Source organism: Gavialis gangeticus, unplaced genomic scaffold (assembly GCF_001723915.1).
Source record: "Gavialis gangeticus isolate Ggan-Ray unplaced genomic scaffold, GavGan_comp1, whole genome shotgun sequence".
NCBI classification, from domain to species: Eukaryota; Metazoa; Chordata; order Crocodylia; family Gavialidae; genus Gavialis; species Gavialis gangeticus.
The window spans coordinates 182,972,970-182,988,000 of record NW_017729024.1 but is presented as its reverse complement, the minus strand read 5'-3'; positions in this window follow the sequence as shown (position 1 = coordinate 182,988,000).

The window sequence follows — 15,031 nt, the reverse complement described above, 5'->3', positions numbered from 1 at the left end:
GAGTTTAGAAGGGTGTAATGGTGGCATTGGGGGGGGGGGGGAAAGTATCCCAGAGGGTGGGAAACCCTGATGTAGTGTGAGAAAAACTCATCAAAACAATCCTCTGTTCAAGATTGAAAAGATGCCTATAGCAGCTTCTACAACTGACAAATAAAGGACCTAGGGGATCTATCATGGCAGCTCCATGGGTGATAGTAATAGTGTGGGATCCAGTCTTAGACAGGTACAGGTAGACAAGAGTGTTTTTAGCACCATGTTGAAATTAGACAATGTGATATCAAAAAAGTATCTGAGTCCTGACTACTCTATAGCTTCCTCCACCCCCCCATTCTTTGGTAGTGACGCTACACAACCTTTGAGCTACGGAAGTGAAATTTGCTGGTGTAGACAAGGCCTGTGAGAACGCACCCTCATGCTAAAATTTATGCTTTTAATCCACCATAATGACCACAGAAATCACTCACCAGATTGTGCTCTTAATTACCACATGAGAAACATGTCCTGTCTGAATTAAAAGCCTAAGGGTACCTTATACATGAGCAGCAAGGCTGCTCTGATGCACTGTAATTACACTCCCCCTATTGGCAGAGCATGTGTATAAATGCCCTAAGAGACCAAGCCCCATGTCACATATTAATGTAATGGTGCCATGGGATCTGATCCCCAATCCCAACAGTCATGGATCTACCCATGCTACATGTGCAGGGCAGGACACTCAGTTTTGGAATCAGGAATCAGATCTCAATTGTATCATTTCTGCTTGCCAGTGCAGGGAAACCTGGAATCATGAACAATCACCTGAAAGTCAGTCCTAGCCCTGGGACTGCTCTGCGGCTGGTTTGAGATGCTCATGAAGTCCCAGGGCTGGGACTGATAATCAACCAGAACCAGTTCCAGGCACAAATATAGTCCTGGGACTGGGACCATGGGGCTCATAATGACCCAATACCAGAATGTGTCTTGCTCCTCAGCCCCTGCCAGACCTGCAGGATAAGGCAAGCACCATGCCGAGTCATAGAGACCTGGCACCACAGTCCACTTGATGAGCACCACTCAACTCAGCACCTGAAAATAGCAATATACAGCCCCAAGAAGGGTTATACCACATAGCTGTCAGCCTTCCAACATGGGAGAGTTGTCAACCAAATGGGGGAGCTGTCAACCACGCAGCTGGCATCATGCTGCATGCCAGGGCCATGCTGCCACATATTCAGTTTAAGGCACTATGGAAACCAGCCACAAAAAATGTTGCAATTCTTTTGTGGGATATTTTTGTGGCTGGTTTCCCATTTTGTTAAGCCATTAATCACTGCATGTGCAGTAGGGCTACTCTTCATAGTGCAATTAACAAGTTAATTGTATCTTAATTGTAATGCCTGCCAGAGAACCAGACAAAACATAGGCATTAGATAAAGATGACTGTGATCCTTGTATTAATAGCAAAGTCTTTATAAATTACTCCTTTCCTTGACAAAGATACTATATAGACCTCACTTTGCACCTTTAAGCATGCAACACCATAAATCCTATCAAGAGGGTCTCAGGAAATACAAACAAGAAATGAAAAAGTAATTATGGGAGTTTGAGTGATTGGGGTGGGGAAAACACTCAGGGAATAAGATCAATTAAGGAGGAAGCTGTTTCCGTGAAAGGCCAAGTACTATAAGAATACAATCACCTGCGGGTTGAAAATGTAACACTGGACTAAGTGATAATTGTAGGCCATGAGGTCAGATTCCCATCATGATAAAAATAAAGGATGAACCTCTGCACATACCATATTTTCTCTCCTGTTATCTGCACCTTCCCCAAAACCAGTTGGGGGAAATTTGGGTGTGCATTAAATGTGATCCCCACAGATCTGCAAATTTGGCAGGGGAGAGGAGGGAGTGGAGAATGGAGCTGAGTGGTTGCACCGTTAATTGCCATCTTCTGAGGAGTCATGATAATTAATACTACCATTTCTGCCCCATCCTCCCACTGCCAAATTTCCAGACTCATGGGGAACCCCCCTTCCCTCCATGCACCAGATTAGGCTGACATGCAGGGTTGGACCCAGCGCATTGAGTCCAACATGGTCTCAGACCTGTTGTGTCAGGTTGGACCTCTCACACTAACTCTGGAGCCATTTGCTGGGCTGGACCTGGCATGCTAAGTGTGGGACCACACACTGGATCTGGTTGTGAATGCTGGGTCAGACCAAGCATATGGCTCAGGAGTCAGCACATGGTTGTAGACTCATCATGGGCCAGCCAGTGGCCTGGGACCCAGTGTGCTCCTCTCAGGCTGCACAGCCCCAGACCTGCTGGTTGGGGTCAGACCTGCTATGCTAGATCATGCCCACCATGCAGCTCCAGTTTTGCTACATGGGGTCAGGCCTGGTGCATGGTTCTAGATTCAGTATGCTGGATTGGTCCACAGGCCCAACCTGGGGCTGGCAGCAGGCTCAGAAGCAGGTTCAGCTCCCTAGCAGCTGCTGTGAAGATACTTATCGAAAGTAAGAGCTTTTTTTCTTCATCATACCTTTTAAAAAAATAGGATAAATGTTATATTCAAGAGGTAGGTCTATATGCAAGAAAATATGGTAGTCAGAAGCTACAAACATAACAGCTCTAAAAGTCAGTGGTCCCTGTTTAGGACAGCAATACACCACTTTGTAAGCAGTGAATAATCACCCACTCAATGTGCTTCATTCACAGGCTCTCAAGTCCACTTGCCAGCTCGCTGTTGTATTGTAGACAAGTCCCATGTACTGGACAGGTCATTCTGTGAGCCCATGTAAAGGGGTTAGACTCACTGAGCCTCTTAGTCTTGAAGGCGCCTGCACAGAGTAAGATAATCAAGTACCTGTAAGTGGACACTGAGATCGAATTGGTTGGGGTGCTTACAACTTGTGGGTGCAACATGGTCACCTGCATTTCAAAGGGCCTGTATTGGAAGTCATAAAAATGGCAAATCATTTTAAGATCTCTCAAGTTTAAAGGAATTTTGTTTCAGCAAATATTTCATGCAAATTTCTGTCTGTAACTGCACAGAAATCTTAGCTTGTTGGAAGCTGATAAATTCAGTGGGTTTTCACTGAAATGATTAGTGTTTTAGACTGTAGTATTTGTTGTGGATCTTAAAACAATGCAAATGCACAACTTACATTTAGTGTCTCAATTGATTTTTTTTTAATTTCAAAACACACAAGCATGTTTTTAATTATGTGCAGTCATGAATTTGGCAGGCAGTTTAATTCCACATAGTATAAGGATATAGCAGGGAGCCTTTCCATTTTGAACCAAATGGAATTTGTGATTTGCATGCACCTTTTGAGTCAAAATCAAACATTTGCCCTGGATTGGCCCTAGTTTAATTAAAATGATGAGAATGTGTGATATGCTTTTGGTCTAAGGCAAAAAAGGATGCACAGTACTGAAATTTGGAACAAACATAAAAAAATTGAGAAATGCATGGTTGGAAGTGATAAGAAATGCCAAGACTATGTATTACATGGGATCATGGGATGAAAATAGAAAATATCCTAAAAAAATTCTGGCGTACTGTGAAACCGTTGTCGGAAGGTTTGGATAGGATTACATGCTTTGTGGATAATGTCCCTGTAATGAACACTGTAGCTGTGTGTAATCTTTTCTGTAGTCTTTTTGTACAGCTGATGGGGCAGCTCGTCAGGGCTAGCAAACTTTTTCCCCCCCATCTCATACCAGTGTAAGAAGAGGGGACAGAAATGTTACCTTGACAAGTTCAACTTTAAAAAATTGATAGTTATTATCAAATTTAATTAAAAAATAAGTAGGCAATATTTTGTAATGGGCATATTTAGACAATAACTGCTTATTTGTACTGAGAGTAATTAAATTAGCAACAGAAACTGGCTTTCTAGTATCATCATCATCATCACCATCGACATCAGCATTTATATTCAGGAGCCCCAAGCATAAACCAGGGCACCAGTATGCCAAAATTTCAGTAACAAGAATTGAAAATGTCAGCCAATATCTTCAAAACCAGTGAGCATGAACTTTTCTTTTTAGCCCCAATTTGTAGTATCTTGGGCTTAGTCAGTGGGTGTCCATCTGCCAAGTCTCTAAAATTGACCCACAGGAAAGAGAAGGGTGCATCTAATAAGCTAGCCAAAAGTGCACTGCTGTTGTTCATGTGTTACAGACTTGTGCTTTGGTAAGCACAGACCAAAGGCTCTTGTCCCACCTCCTCTCAACATGTGTCTGTTTTATATAATAATAATATCATGTTCTGCAGCATGTCAGTGCCCTACCACTTCTCCCAGCGCTCCTTTGAGTGAGAACGCCCAATAAACATGCTCAGTCTCTGCATATGCAAAGGGATTTTATTTATGTATTTATTGGCCAAGGTATTTTAAGAGCACCTTATTTTTTTCAAAAGTTTTTATTCAAACCTGTTGTTTAAGAAGTCCATTAACAACCAGGTGATATATAGGGATTTCTTTGGCATACCAAGCATTATCTGTTGAAAAACTGAACAGTTTGAGAGACAAAACTTTTTTACCTGTACGTCACTGGTTTATTGTCAACCCAGAACAGAACAAAAGGTGGCATTTTATTTCCTTTTGTGTGATTAAATGGCAGTTTTCTAGCTGCATAAGTATCCTTTCTGGCACTTATGCACAGGTTGAGATTCAGTTACCCTACATTGTGGATATGTAAGCATTCATATGTAGCACGCACAGCTGGCTACGCACTAGCTAAGTATGTGTGCATGCACGGATCTGACAAGGCAGTGATCGATCAAGCCATCATTATTTGCTCACACGGCTTGTATGAGATGGACATCCACTCAATCACAGGCTCCAACAATAGCATAGTCAAGGAAGAGGTGCCAATGCTTAGAGCAAGGGTGTCTCTAGGTGGTCTTGTATTTGTCACTCTGCCTGAAGACGATGTTTATTATGACAAGACCACGCTCCAGGCATTTGCTTAGGAGAAGGATGCCATGGGCGCCGGCTTTCTGAACTCGTTCCTTCCCAATAGTGCTATTCCAGAGTTCCAGGCTTTGAAGTCACCAAGAAGAATGATTTTGTCCTCCCTGAGAGTATTAGTCAGTACATGGTCAAGGGTGGAGTAGACTTGTTTGCTGATGTCATTGGGACACACCAGCCTCTCCACCACTGCGTGGGAAGTGGGGAAGATGCACCGGTGCATAATTCCAGAAAAAAGCAAAGAGAAGGACCTTCCAGGTTTTAGGCCCAAGAGCAGCATGATTAGCACACTTGCTCAGGGAGAAGGAGACCTGGGTTCTTGGCTCCCTCCTCACTCAGAGAAGGTTTTAACCTGTATCTCTCTGACTTCCCTTCATAGTACTTTAGCCACCATTCAACAATATGCAACCCCCTCTCCAATGCCCATTTACAGGCCACTGTCCCTTGTAGTTAATATTCATTAGATAAGACTGGATGGAAAGCAGTATAATGGGGAAGCAGTGTAAAGGACTGTGTATGGGAAAGCACCATAATGGGAAAGAGGGTTCAGGCTAAAACCCCTGGCCCTCCCATTCACAGCACCTGCCATCTCTCTGAGCCACACAACCTCTAGCCTGGTCTCTTCCTTGTGCCCCACATATCTTCCTTTCTTTGCTCCCCAGGGGACCGGCTTTAAAAAGAGCACTGGTTAATCCTAATCTATGGGACTACTGTGCAGGGCTAATAGTATTGCAATATGTACATAAATGCCATAAAAGACCACTTGTGTGGCTAGAGAACTGCCATTTAGACACGCAAAAGGGAAACAGAATTCAGCCCAAAGTGGTTAAGAGTCGTTCCAACTTAACAGCTGTTTCCATTTCTTATGTGAACATAAATAAACTCATGATACTAAGATCCTTTAATATTCACAAAGATTTAGAGAGTTGCTTTCTTTTAATTTTATCACTGCTAAAGTTTAATGTCAACTGTATGCAGCATCTTCTGAGGATAAAATCAAACATCTTACATGAAAGTTGACTTTTTGTATCCAGCAAGAACTGATTTTTTTTCCTTTCTTTCCTATAAAACTATGTTCAATGAGAAAAAAAATATTTTAATCTTTAACCACTTTAAAATGTATCAGCTTTGCTGCTATAATTTCCTAAATTGCCAGCAGATGATCTAGGAGTTTCCAAGATACAGTAGCGTTGTAGTGTTGCTTTAGCTATGATGCTCCAGACATTTTTTGCCAGAAAGCTTATCTGACATCCCTCCTAACTATAAAGTTGGTTCAATAAAAGATATTGCCAAACAAATCCTTCTCCTTAAGTATCTAAGAGTCATCTTTACTTGATTCCCACTATTCTCTTGCCATTTGAATTTGCAGTGGGGTTTGAGGGGAAAAATGTGAAGTTTCAAATCACATTTCCCTCTGGACGTTTTTTGCTTACTCTTGTTACATCTAGCACTTAAGGCCCTGATCCTGAAAAAGAAAGCCAGTGTGGCTGGAATGGAAATGCGGAGCACACGGGTGAATGGAAGGGACAGAGCAACCAGGTGCTGGATACAGTTGGAGTGAAGTGCAGGGAGACATCAAGGAGAGATGACAGAGTAAGAGTAAAGCTGGGCGAGTACATTTGGGACTCGGACTAACTAATAGTGAACGAATGACAGAGGCATATGTACCCACCTGCCCTTTGCTGTTAAGTCTCCCAGGTTTTTGTCCTGAATGGAGAGGGGATAGGACAGAATGCACCCTTTCTCTTTGCATATTTTCGGCAACCTGCCTTCCCTCCTATTGCAAAGACTCCTTTTTCCCATATCATCCTGCCCTGAACTCAGCGTTCCACTTTTCACCTTGAAACTAGAGCCAATCTGAAATGAGAAGGTGGTGGTGGTGCCCATAACTTTCTTTCAGCCCATCAGTTAATTCAGTCACCAGCAACCACTGAGCTACACTGTTTTCACAGCAGTGCAGGTGAGCTCAAAATCATGCCCAACTTAGATAAAACCCTAAGCAAGTAATTCTAAGAATTCAGATCAGACAATGAGACATCAACCAGCATAGTTATTAGCTTTAGCAGAAAGGCCACAAACTTCTTCTTTCTTATAACAAAAACGGTGCCCGTGTCTTTATCTTTGTGCACTTTGGCATTTTTGTTGATTTGGAAGCACTTGGACATCAGAGACGTTACCAGGTATCACTATGTGGAAGCGGCTCTTATCAATCCCTGCCACAAACTAACTAAGCACAAAGGAAGAACTAATTAGGGGTGTTTCCTGTGTTCCTGGAGGTCAATGATCCACCCAAGCCCTAAAGTCCATTGGGCTAGCATGGTCAAGGCATACCACTAGTATCACATCTGGCTGCCTTTGGCTTGCCAGCCTAACCAAGCCTTCATTTACAGCAGGACGTTTGAGGAGAGGGGAGCTTTTAGCATAAGCCCAAGCCCAAAGCAAGGCACTAATTCATTCTTATCGAATTATAGCAAATTACCTTAACTGCTATGCTGCTATGTGCCTGTATTTTAGAGGGTACTTCCAAATCAGACAGAGGCATGGTGGATGCAGTGATCTCTGGGTTCGGTTAACACAGGCATATGCAGATGAGAAGAACTAAAAAGCAAGGATTATTTGTAGAGCTCTAGGCAAACCTTTACAGTCTCTCTAACAGACCTGAGGTACCATCTCCCAACTCCCAACTTGTGTTGTTTCCCAAATGAGGGATCATTTCTAAACTACAACTTCTGTCATTATTGGGGAAGTCTCAGCTGGTGTCCTCTGCTCTGTAGATAGATCCCTCAGTCTCCAGAGCTGGGAATCCAGAGCTTTTCATCAGCATTTGAGTTCATTTTAAAACATTTAATGTGCATATCCCTAAAAACTCAGCGCATATTATTGCAACATTGATACAAGTATCTTTATTTCTCCATGGCTTCTAGGCCTTGTTGCCCATGGCCCTGTCACTTTAGTAAAGGTTCACCAGATATCTGAGGATATCCAGTGCAAACCAGACTTAATGTAGGTATGGTAAATCACCAGAGGTCAAATGGAGACAGGGAAGCATAAACATCCCATCTTGGAACAAGATGCCTTCTGCAGCCTCCAGGCAACTCACTGTACCCTGAAGGGCTGTGCTGCCTGCATATAAAGAGGACTATTCTCAAACTGAATGTGATTTTATAAGGAATACCCTACCCTCACCCCCAAAATGTTTTGGTTTGGTGTCCAGAACATCTGGTCACCCTCTAGCCCATTTTTCCCCTCCAGAAGATTCAATTCTTAGCACATCACCAATTGCCAATAGAAGAGCTGCAATTGCTGGCACTGAGGAGTTAGTGAAACATTTACATGCACTGTGTATCTTCAGCCAGATCCCACCCACATATTTCAGCACAGACATATTGGGGTAGGATTTCAGGGCAGTGCCTGGGGATTTTGCTTTGTTGATAGTAGCTGACTAGCTACATTGCTACACACTGAAACTAAACATGCCCTCATGCACAGGGAACATTTGTTTCCATACTGAAACAACAACGGGGGAAAATTAAAAGTGAGGATTTATGTCCTTTTTTTCTGAGAATTAGGTTTTTGTCTCGCCTGCTCGGGAACTCAGATACCCTGAGAAGCAGAGTCTGTTCTTGTCCATCAAGCCTGATGGAGGATAACTGCAGGGTTCCTCTGTAGTGATATCTGTCCTCTGTGGAGCATCGTGGGAGAGAATATCGTCAGTCCTGTTGAGGCTGTAGATGGGCTAGTGAGGAAAAGTAGCAATGATGTACTAAGGACTGATGTACTAAGGACACTCAGGAGCCCATCACATCTAACCAAGCTGCAACAGTAAAACAAATACCCAAGTGCCTAGCAGAGCTTGGGGGGTTGGATACAGCTACCTGAGAGATGGGTTGAGGGAAGCAGCTGGAAGAACTAGGTGAGTTCATGGAGAACAGCCATCATTTTTAAAAGGGTGGGCAATGGACAGAAATTGGGGGTGCAGTAGGTGTGGGCTGCTTCTGGATGCCTTAGCAGTAGGTGTGGCTAAGCATGACTTTCTTCCATTCACACCTAGCAAGACACATTCAGAGGATCGTGTTAGCATACAGTGAGGCCACTTACTTGCTAGGTTGAATCTCAGACCTGCAGTATATTGCATTTGTGCTCTGGAATCTGCACTGGCTTGAAGGAAGTTTCTGAGTGGAACTGAAAGCTAAGCCTTAGATAGCTTGGGTCTCAGGTACAAGATAGACCCCCTGTTTCTCCCTCCCCTCCGGGGCCACAGTTGGATCTCAACTGAGCTATGGATTATATTTGGTCTATCAACAGGCCATTTTCAGTAAGCGAGTATTAATTGGGGGCTTTACTTACCATTGTGATCTGCTAGAGCTCAAAATTAAGCTTCCAGGCAGGATACAAGCACCATTCCTTACACCCAGGGTTTTGGAGCTTTAAACATGGGCTAAAAGAAGCTTTTCAAGTTTTTTCTTCATATTGCAGATGGATATGTGCACAAGCCTCAAGTTCAGAGTAGCAGCTTTACATATAAAGTGACCACGAGTCCCAGATTTTGGACTGTGTCCTGGTGTCTCTGTGGACTCACAGAGATGGGACTTTCGTTCCAAATTTGAGACTGCATCCAAGGTCTGCACCAGGCAGCCACATCTTGATCATGGCCAGATGTCCCATATGGTGCAATTATACAGAAATGAAAATCTCTGCTGCATTAGCCACCATGTCAGAGCTGCATATAGCTGTCTGTGGAGCGGTTGGAATTGTGTCCCATGTTTTGCTCCCTGAAAAATGGTCACCTTACTTGTAAACTGCATTTCAATTCATGGAACAGGTCCTCAAAGCATAGCATGAGCACCAGGGGCCATATCCAGCAACCTAAATAAAATACATGAATATTGGCAAAGGAATCAGAGTGAGCTTGCACTTGCTCTAAGATCTTCGTCCCATTTTTTAGTATGCACTCTTAGACCCCATGGCTTGTCAATAGCTGAGTCTTTGTGTGCTAGGCCTCCCAGGCTCCTGAAGGAACATAAGACACTGGAGCACATGCTTCCACCTGATGGATCCCCGATGAATGTTCCACCAGCAGTAGGAAGAACTGGGCATGCTAAAAAGTCTTTCCCCAAAAACGATCTCCTGCAAAGCATGTTAAATTGCTGTTGTCATGTTACTGGGTTGACCTCATCTTCATCATGGAAAATGGAACTGTGAAAATGAGACTCGGGCATATGGAGACTATAGTTAAGACACATCACTTCTTGCAGACCCATATTGAAATGGTATTGCTCTGAGGAGCAGCGATGCCTGCAGACATCCCAGAGTCTGACACTTGACAGCCATTTTGTTCTCGGTGGGTCTGTTATTATTTTTCTTGAGACTTGTTCTGTGTGGCACTAGGAATCAAAATCAACCTCTGCAGGCACGTATTTCACCCCCAAAATTGGTTTCTGTAAAGACTGGGGTTTTGTAACGCTGAAAATGAAGCGTCCCCTGAGGGTGCTGCTTAAAGAAGCTCAGAATGGTACTGAGATAATTGAGGGAAGCTTTTGATAAGGCAAAACATTTGTCACAGAAGCACCTCAAATACTATTTTGTGGCTAACAAAACATCTAATATTTCCATTGAGGGAAGCTCTAAATGGGTTGGGGGCTGCCCTCCTGCAAGATGATATCCGAGAGGCATATGCTTCCAAAGCATACAAAACATTGACTAAAACATGACAGAACTCCGCACAGATTGAGAAAGGAATTCTGGCAATTGTCTTGGTTTAAAGCGGCTTCATGAATATGTTTATGGGCAGAAATCTGCTGAGGTAGAAACAGACCACAGAACAAAGCCACATCACAGAAAGCACCGTGCAGAGCAGGACCTGGCCTTCAGAAGAGGATCTAACAACTGCAAAACATGGGCAGCATTTGGCTACACTGCATGATGAGCAACTAGATTAGGCCTTGGAGACAAACCTGTACAATAAAACCCCGCTATGGCCCTTTATTTCTACACTGAGATATTTCACTACTGCAGTCCCTCACCACAGTATGAGGGGAAGACCCGTGGCTTCCCTGCCCCAGTCCCACTCTGAATACATTTCCTTAAGCCAGAAATATTGTGCTCACCACCTCTGCTGTTCTCCCTGTGTCTAGTTAAGATCTATCTGGGTGTCTACACATGCTATTAATGTGCCTTAAGCTTACTGTGCAATAAAATAAGGTGCAGTAAGTTTTACCTGGGAACACATCCACACATGCACCATCAGGTGCAGATTTGTACCCACCATGAGTAGGCAGGTCTAGCCAGGCCTGCTCCTGCCCTACTCTGGTCCCCTGCAGCAGGGGAGCTGCAGGCTCCGACCACAGCTGCCCGGGTGCCAAGGGGCTTTGAGGGCAGGCTCAGCCTGGCAGGTGGCTCCAGGGGCAGTCTCAGGCTGTCCCATGAGCCTCTGGCCAGCACGCCATAGATGCTTCCTGCCCTTCCCCCAAGCAGCAGTGGACAGGGCACCATATCTGCGTGGTGCTCATGGAACTCCTCCTCTTCCAGCCCCAACCACTAGGGTGCCTGGGTGGTTGCCCATGGATCCCAGGCCCACCGGGCAACCCCAAGACCGTTCACACTATGGACAGTTTGCAATAAATGCCAAACTTTTTTTCCCTCCACCTCACAATAACAAACCCCCATCCATCTCCGACAACAGACCCCCTCCTTCCCACCTTCCTCAACAGCACACTCCCTCCCTTTCTTCCTCCTCCCTTCTTTCCTCCCTCATTCCCAGCAACACACACCCCCCTAACCCCAATGTGCACCACCAGTAAAGGACCTGCTTCCCATGCAACTATGTACAATGTGCTTTCTGAACTGTAAGTGGGGGAACAGTGGGGTGGAGGCACCTATGATATGGATCCTGGGGAGAGGTATCCAGCCCCCTGCCATAGTACCACCATAGATGTGAGTGCTGCGGTGAGGCTGGTGGGCTGGGGCTCCCATGGGGGTGAGCTTGGATGCTGTCCAGCCTGGTCTGCCTACTTCCCCTCCTGTACCACAGGGCCAGGGCCAGCAAGGCCCATGTGTGGAGCTGGCCCAGCTGCAAGCAACTCCTGCTCAGGGGCAGCATGGTGCCTGGGTGAGTGATGGGGAGCAGCTCAGGTGAGGTGCCTGGCCACAGGGGACTTGGCTCAGGAGCAAGGGAAGGGGTCTCTGGTCACTGCAGATAGTGCTGGACATCACTGAGGGGCTTGGTGCTGATATGTCTGACTCTGTCCCTGCCAACAGCGAGGTCCAGCTGTCTACAGTGTCCTGAGACATGGAGGCATGGTGCCTGGCCACCCGGGCAGTGGCTCCCTTGGGCGAGGAGCTGGAGTTGCTTGTCACTGGAGCCATCCCTGGCCTGGGGTCCCCACTTACGGTGTGCACCCACATTTGATGGGGGAAGGCATTGGTCCAGGCTATTTGCACTGTCAGCTGAGGCTGAGGGTGGGAGCACACTGGGTCCTGCCACTGGTGCCCTGAGAGGAGCCCCCAAGACAGTCCTCATCAGCACTGGCTGCTGCTGCACATCTGTCTTGCCCCAGACAACTATGAATAGTTGCTCTTGCTCTGTCCAGTTGAGGCCCTGAGCTGATGTCTCTGGTGTTGGGGATGCTGCCATTGCAGGTGTTGTTAGGGGTCTCATGGGCTCAGGCAGGGCCTCCAGGTGCCACTGGGGCTCACCACATGCCTGTAGCAGAGAGACATGGGCCCTGGGGTCAGGCCAGGGGTCTGGAAGCCAGCCTAGGCCAGTTATGGAAGTGTCCCTGTCATGTGGCTAGAGGAACTCCAAGCCACGTGGCTCTGCCTCAGGCAGGAGGTTGGCCTGCTGCTGGTGTGACTAATCAGGAGTAGATTTGCTCCTAGTCAGTGTCTACACATGAACTACTCTACAGTTGCTAATGCACAGTTAATCTAGTACCTGTTTCTATAGGTACTAGCAAACTACACATTAGACTAATTTACTGCACAATGAGCATGACTATACATGTGTTTATGCACACCTAAACTTAATGCACCTTTGCTTAAGATGCATTAAGGTGATTTAGGTATGCGTCTACACATGGATGTGCTAATGCGCATTAAGGCATCTTAAATTTAGGCATGAATAGCTAAGCCGCATTAGTGCATGTGTGGATATGCTAATACATATTAATGTGGTGTGTATCCATTGACGCACACTGCATTAATGCTCATTAGCGTATCCACACATGTGGTAATGCAACTTAGCTATTCGCACCTAAATTTCATACCAGTCTTATGCAGGTATCAAATTTAGGTTCATATCACCATTTTAAGGCACATTAACTACATGCATATGTAGACAAGGTCCCTAAATGTGCCTTAAAAATGGCAATTTTAGACTAAGCCCACTTAAAAGAGGCACGTGTAGACATGCCCAATAAATCCCATGCATATCTAGATGGTGGTGCTTTACTGCTCATGAGATTAACCTAATGCACAGTAAAGTGTCTCATGTAGATGCACCCTTTAGTTCCTACATATTCCTAATGATACTGTATAGGATCCAGCCACAATTCAGCCTGGAAAATACAATCCAGGCTTAGTAAGGACCTGAAAGCAAGGCCTTGAGAGAAGTAAATGTGACTCCAACAGTATTTCTAAAAAAATAAATCTGGCTCAAATGTGGAACACAAAATCAGCAACATTTATGAGAGCCTGAGAGAGAAATTCTAGACAAGAGAGTTCACAGAGTAACCTGGGGGTCTCCCGCCCTTGTTTTCAGTTATCCTGTTCTGCCACCAGACATTCTGGTGGGAACATCCCAGCACTTTTGGCAGGTCCACTCAGCAGCTGTGCCACCAGAGTGCAAAATGCACCCTAGGAAGATACCAGCTGCTGAAGGAACCACAGCAGCTGGCAGAAGGTGCAGGAATGTCTATATGCACCTTCTGTCAACTGCCGGGTAGCAACAGAAGCCTTCTCCACTTGGCAAAGATAGAGCAAGTCTGTTGGCAGAAGGAACACTCCACTCAAGCATATTAGTGGCCTTGGATGAGACACATATTCAGTCCCATCCTCCCCAAAATACATTGCTGACACTGTATAGACAAGCTATTGGTAGCAATGAGCCTACTATGGTTAAGATGCACCACTTTCTACAGGCAACAGCACACAAGGAAGTAATGTGGTCAACATCATGTTTGGTCTCCTTTGTCTCCCAGGTCTGAATAAGCAGGTAGCTGTTTACAGCTGAGTTGAATCCAGAACAAACTCAAACTCAGGCTTTAGGATCTGTAGCAAGACACCTTAACCCCTCTGCCAGGGCATCCCACAGCAGCAATGCAGTATCACCCCATAAATCACAACTTGCTTCCCACTGAATTCCACATACCAGTTTATAGTCCACCATTCACAAGTGACTCATTCTGGCAGTCTTCTGCTATATCACAGCACAGCAGCATTCACAGTCAAATGGCTTAGCAGAAAAGTCAAATAGGAAATAGCTTGGTTTTAAAAGTCTCTTCCAAGTCCAAGGGATCCATACTGACCATCTGTATTGTTGTACCATCCCAGCACATCACACAATGTTTTATTAGGGCCACCAATTCAATCATTCATGAGTTGAAAAACATAAATCTTAGTGCACCCATCTAATATATGTGAATTCTATATATATAAAGGGCTTAGTCCGTCTGTCTGGGTGTCTGACTGGGTGTCTGGGTGTCTGCCCATAACGCTCTTGGGAGGCATGGCTCCTGGCAGGGCATGACTCCAGTCAGTGCTGCATCAAGAATGCCCATCAAAACTAACGGGCGGGGCGTGGCTTCAGCAGCATGGGCCAGGCAGACGAGGGGCAAGGGGAGAGGGGATGGGGATGTGGGGCCAGACGTGGAGTGGGGGGGAGCGGTGCACAGCCAGACATAGAGCGGCAGCAGCGCAGGGCAGTGGGTGGCGGCAGTGCGGGGGGGGAGTTGCAGTGCCAGACACAGAGTGAGGCAAAGCGGGGGACGCAGGGCCAGACATGGAGCGGGGAGGGGGGTGGTGCACAGCCAGAGGCAAAGTGGTGGCGGTGTGGGGCAGTGGGTGGCAGTGGTG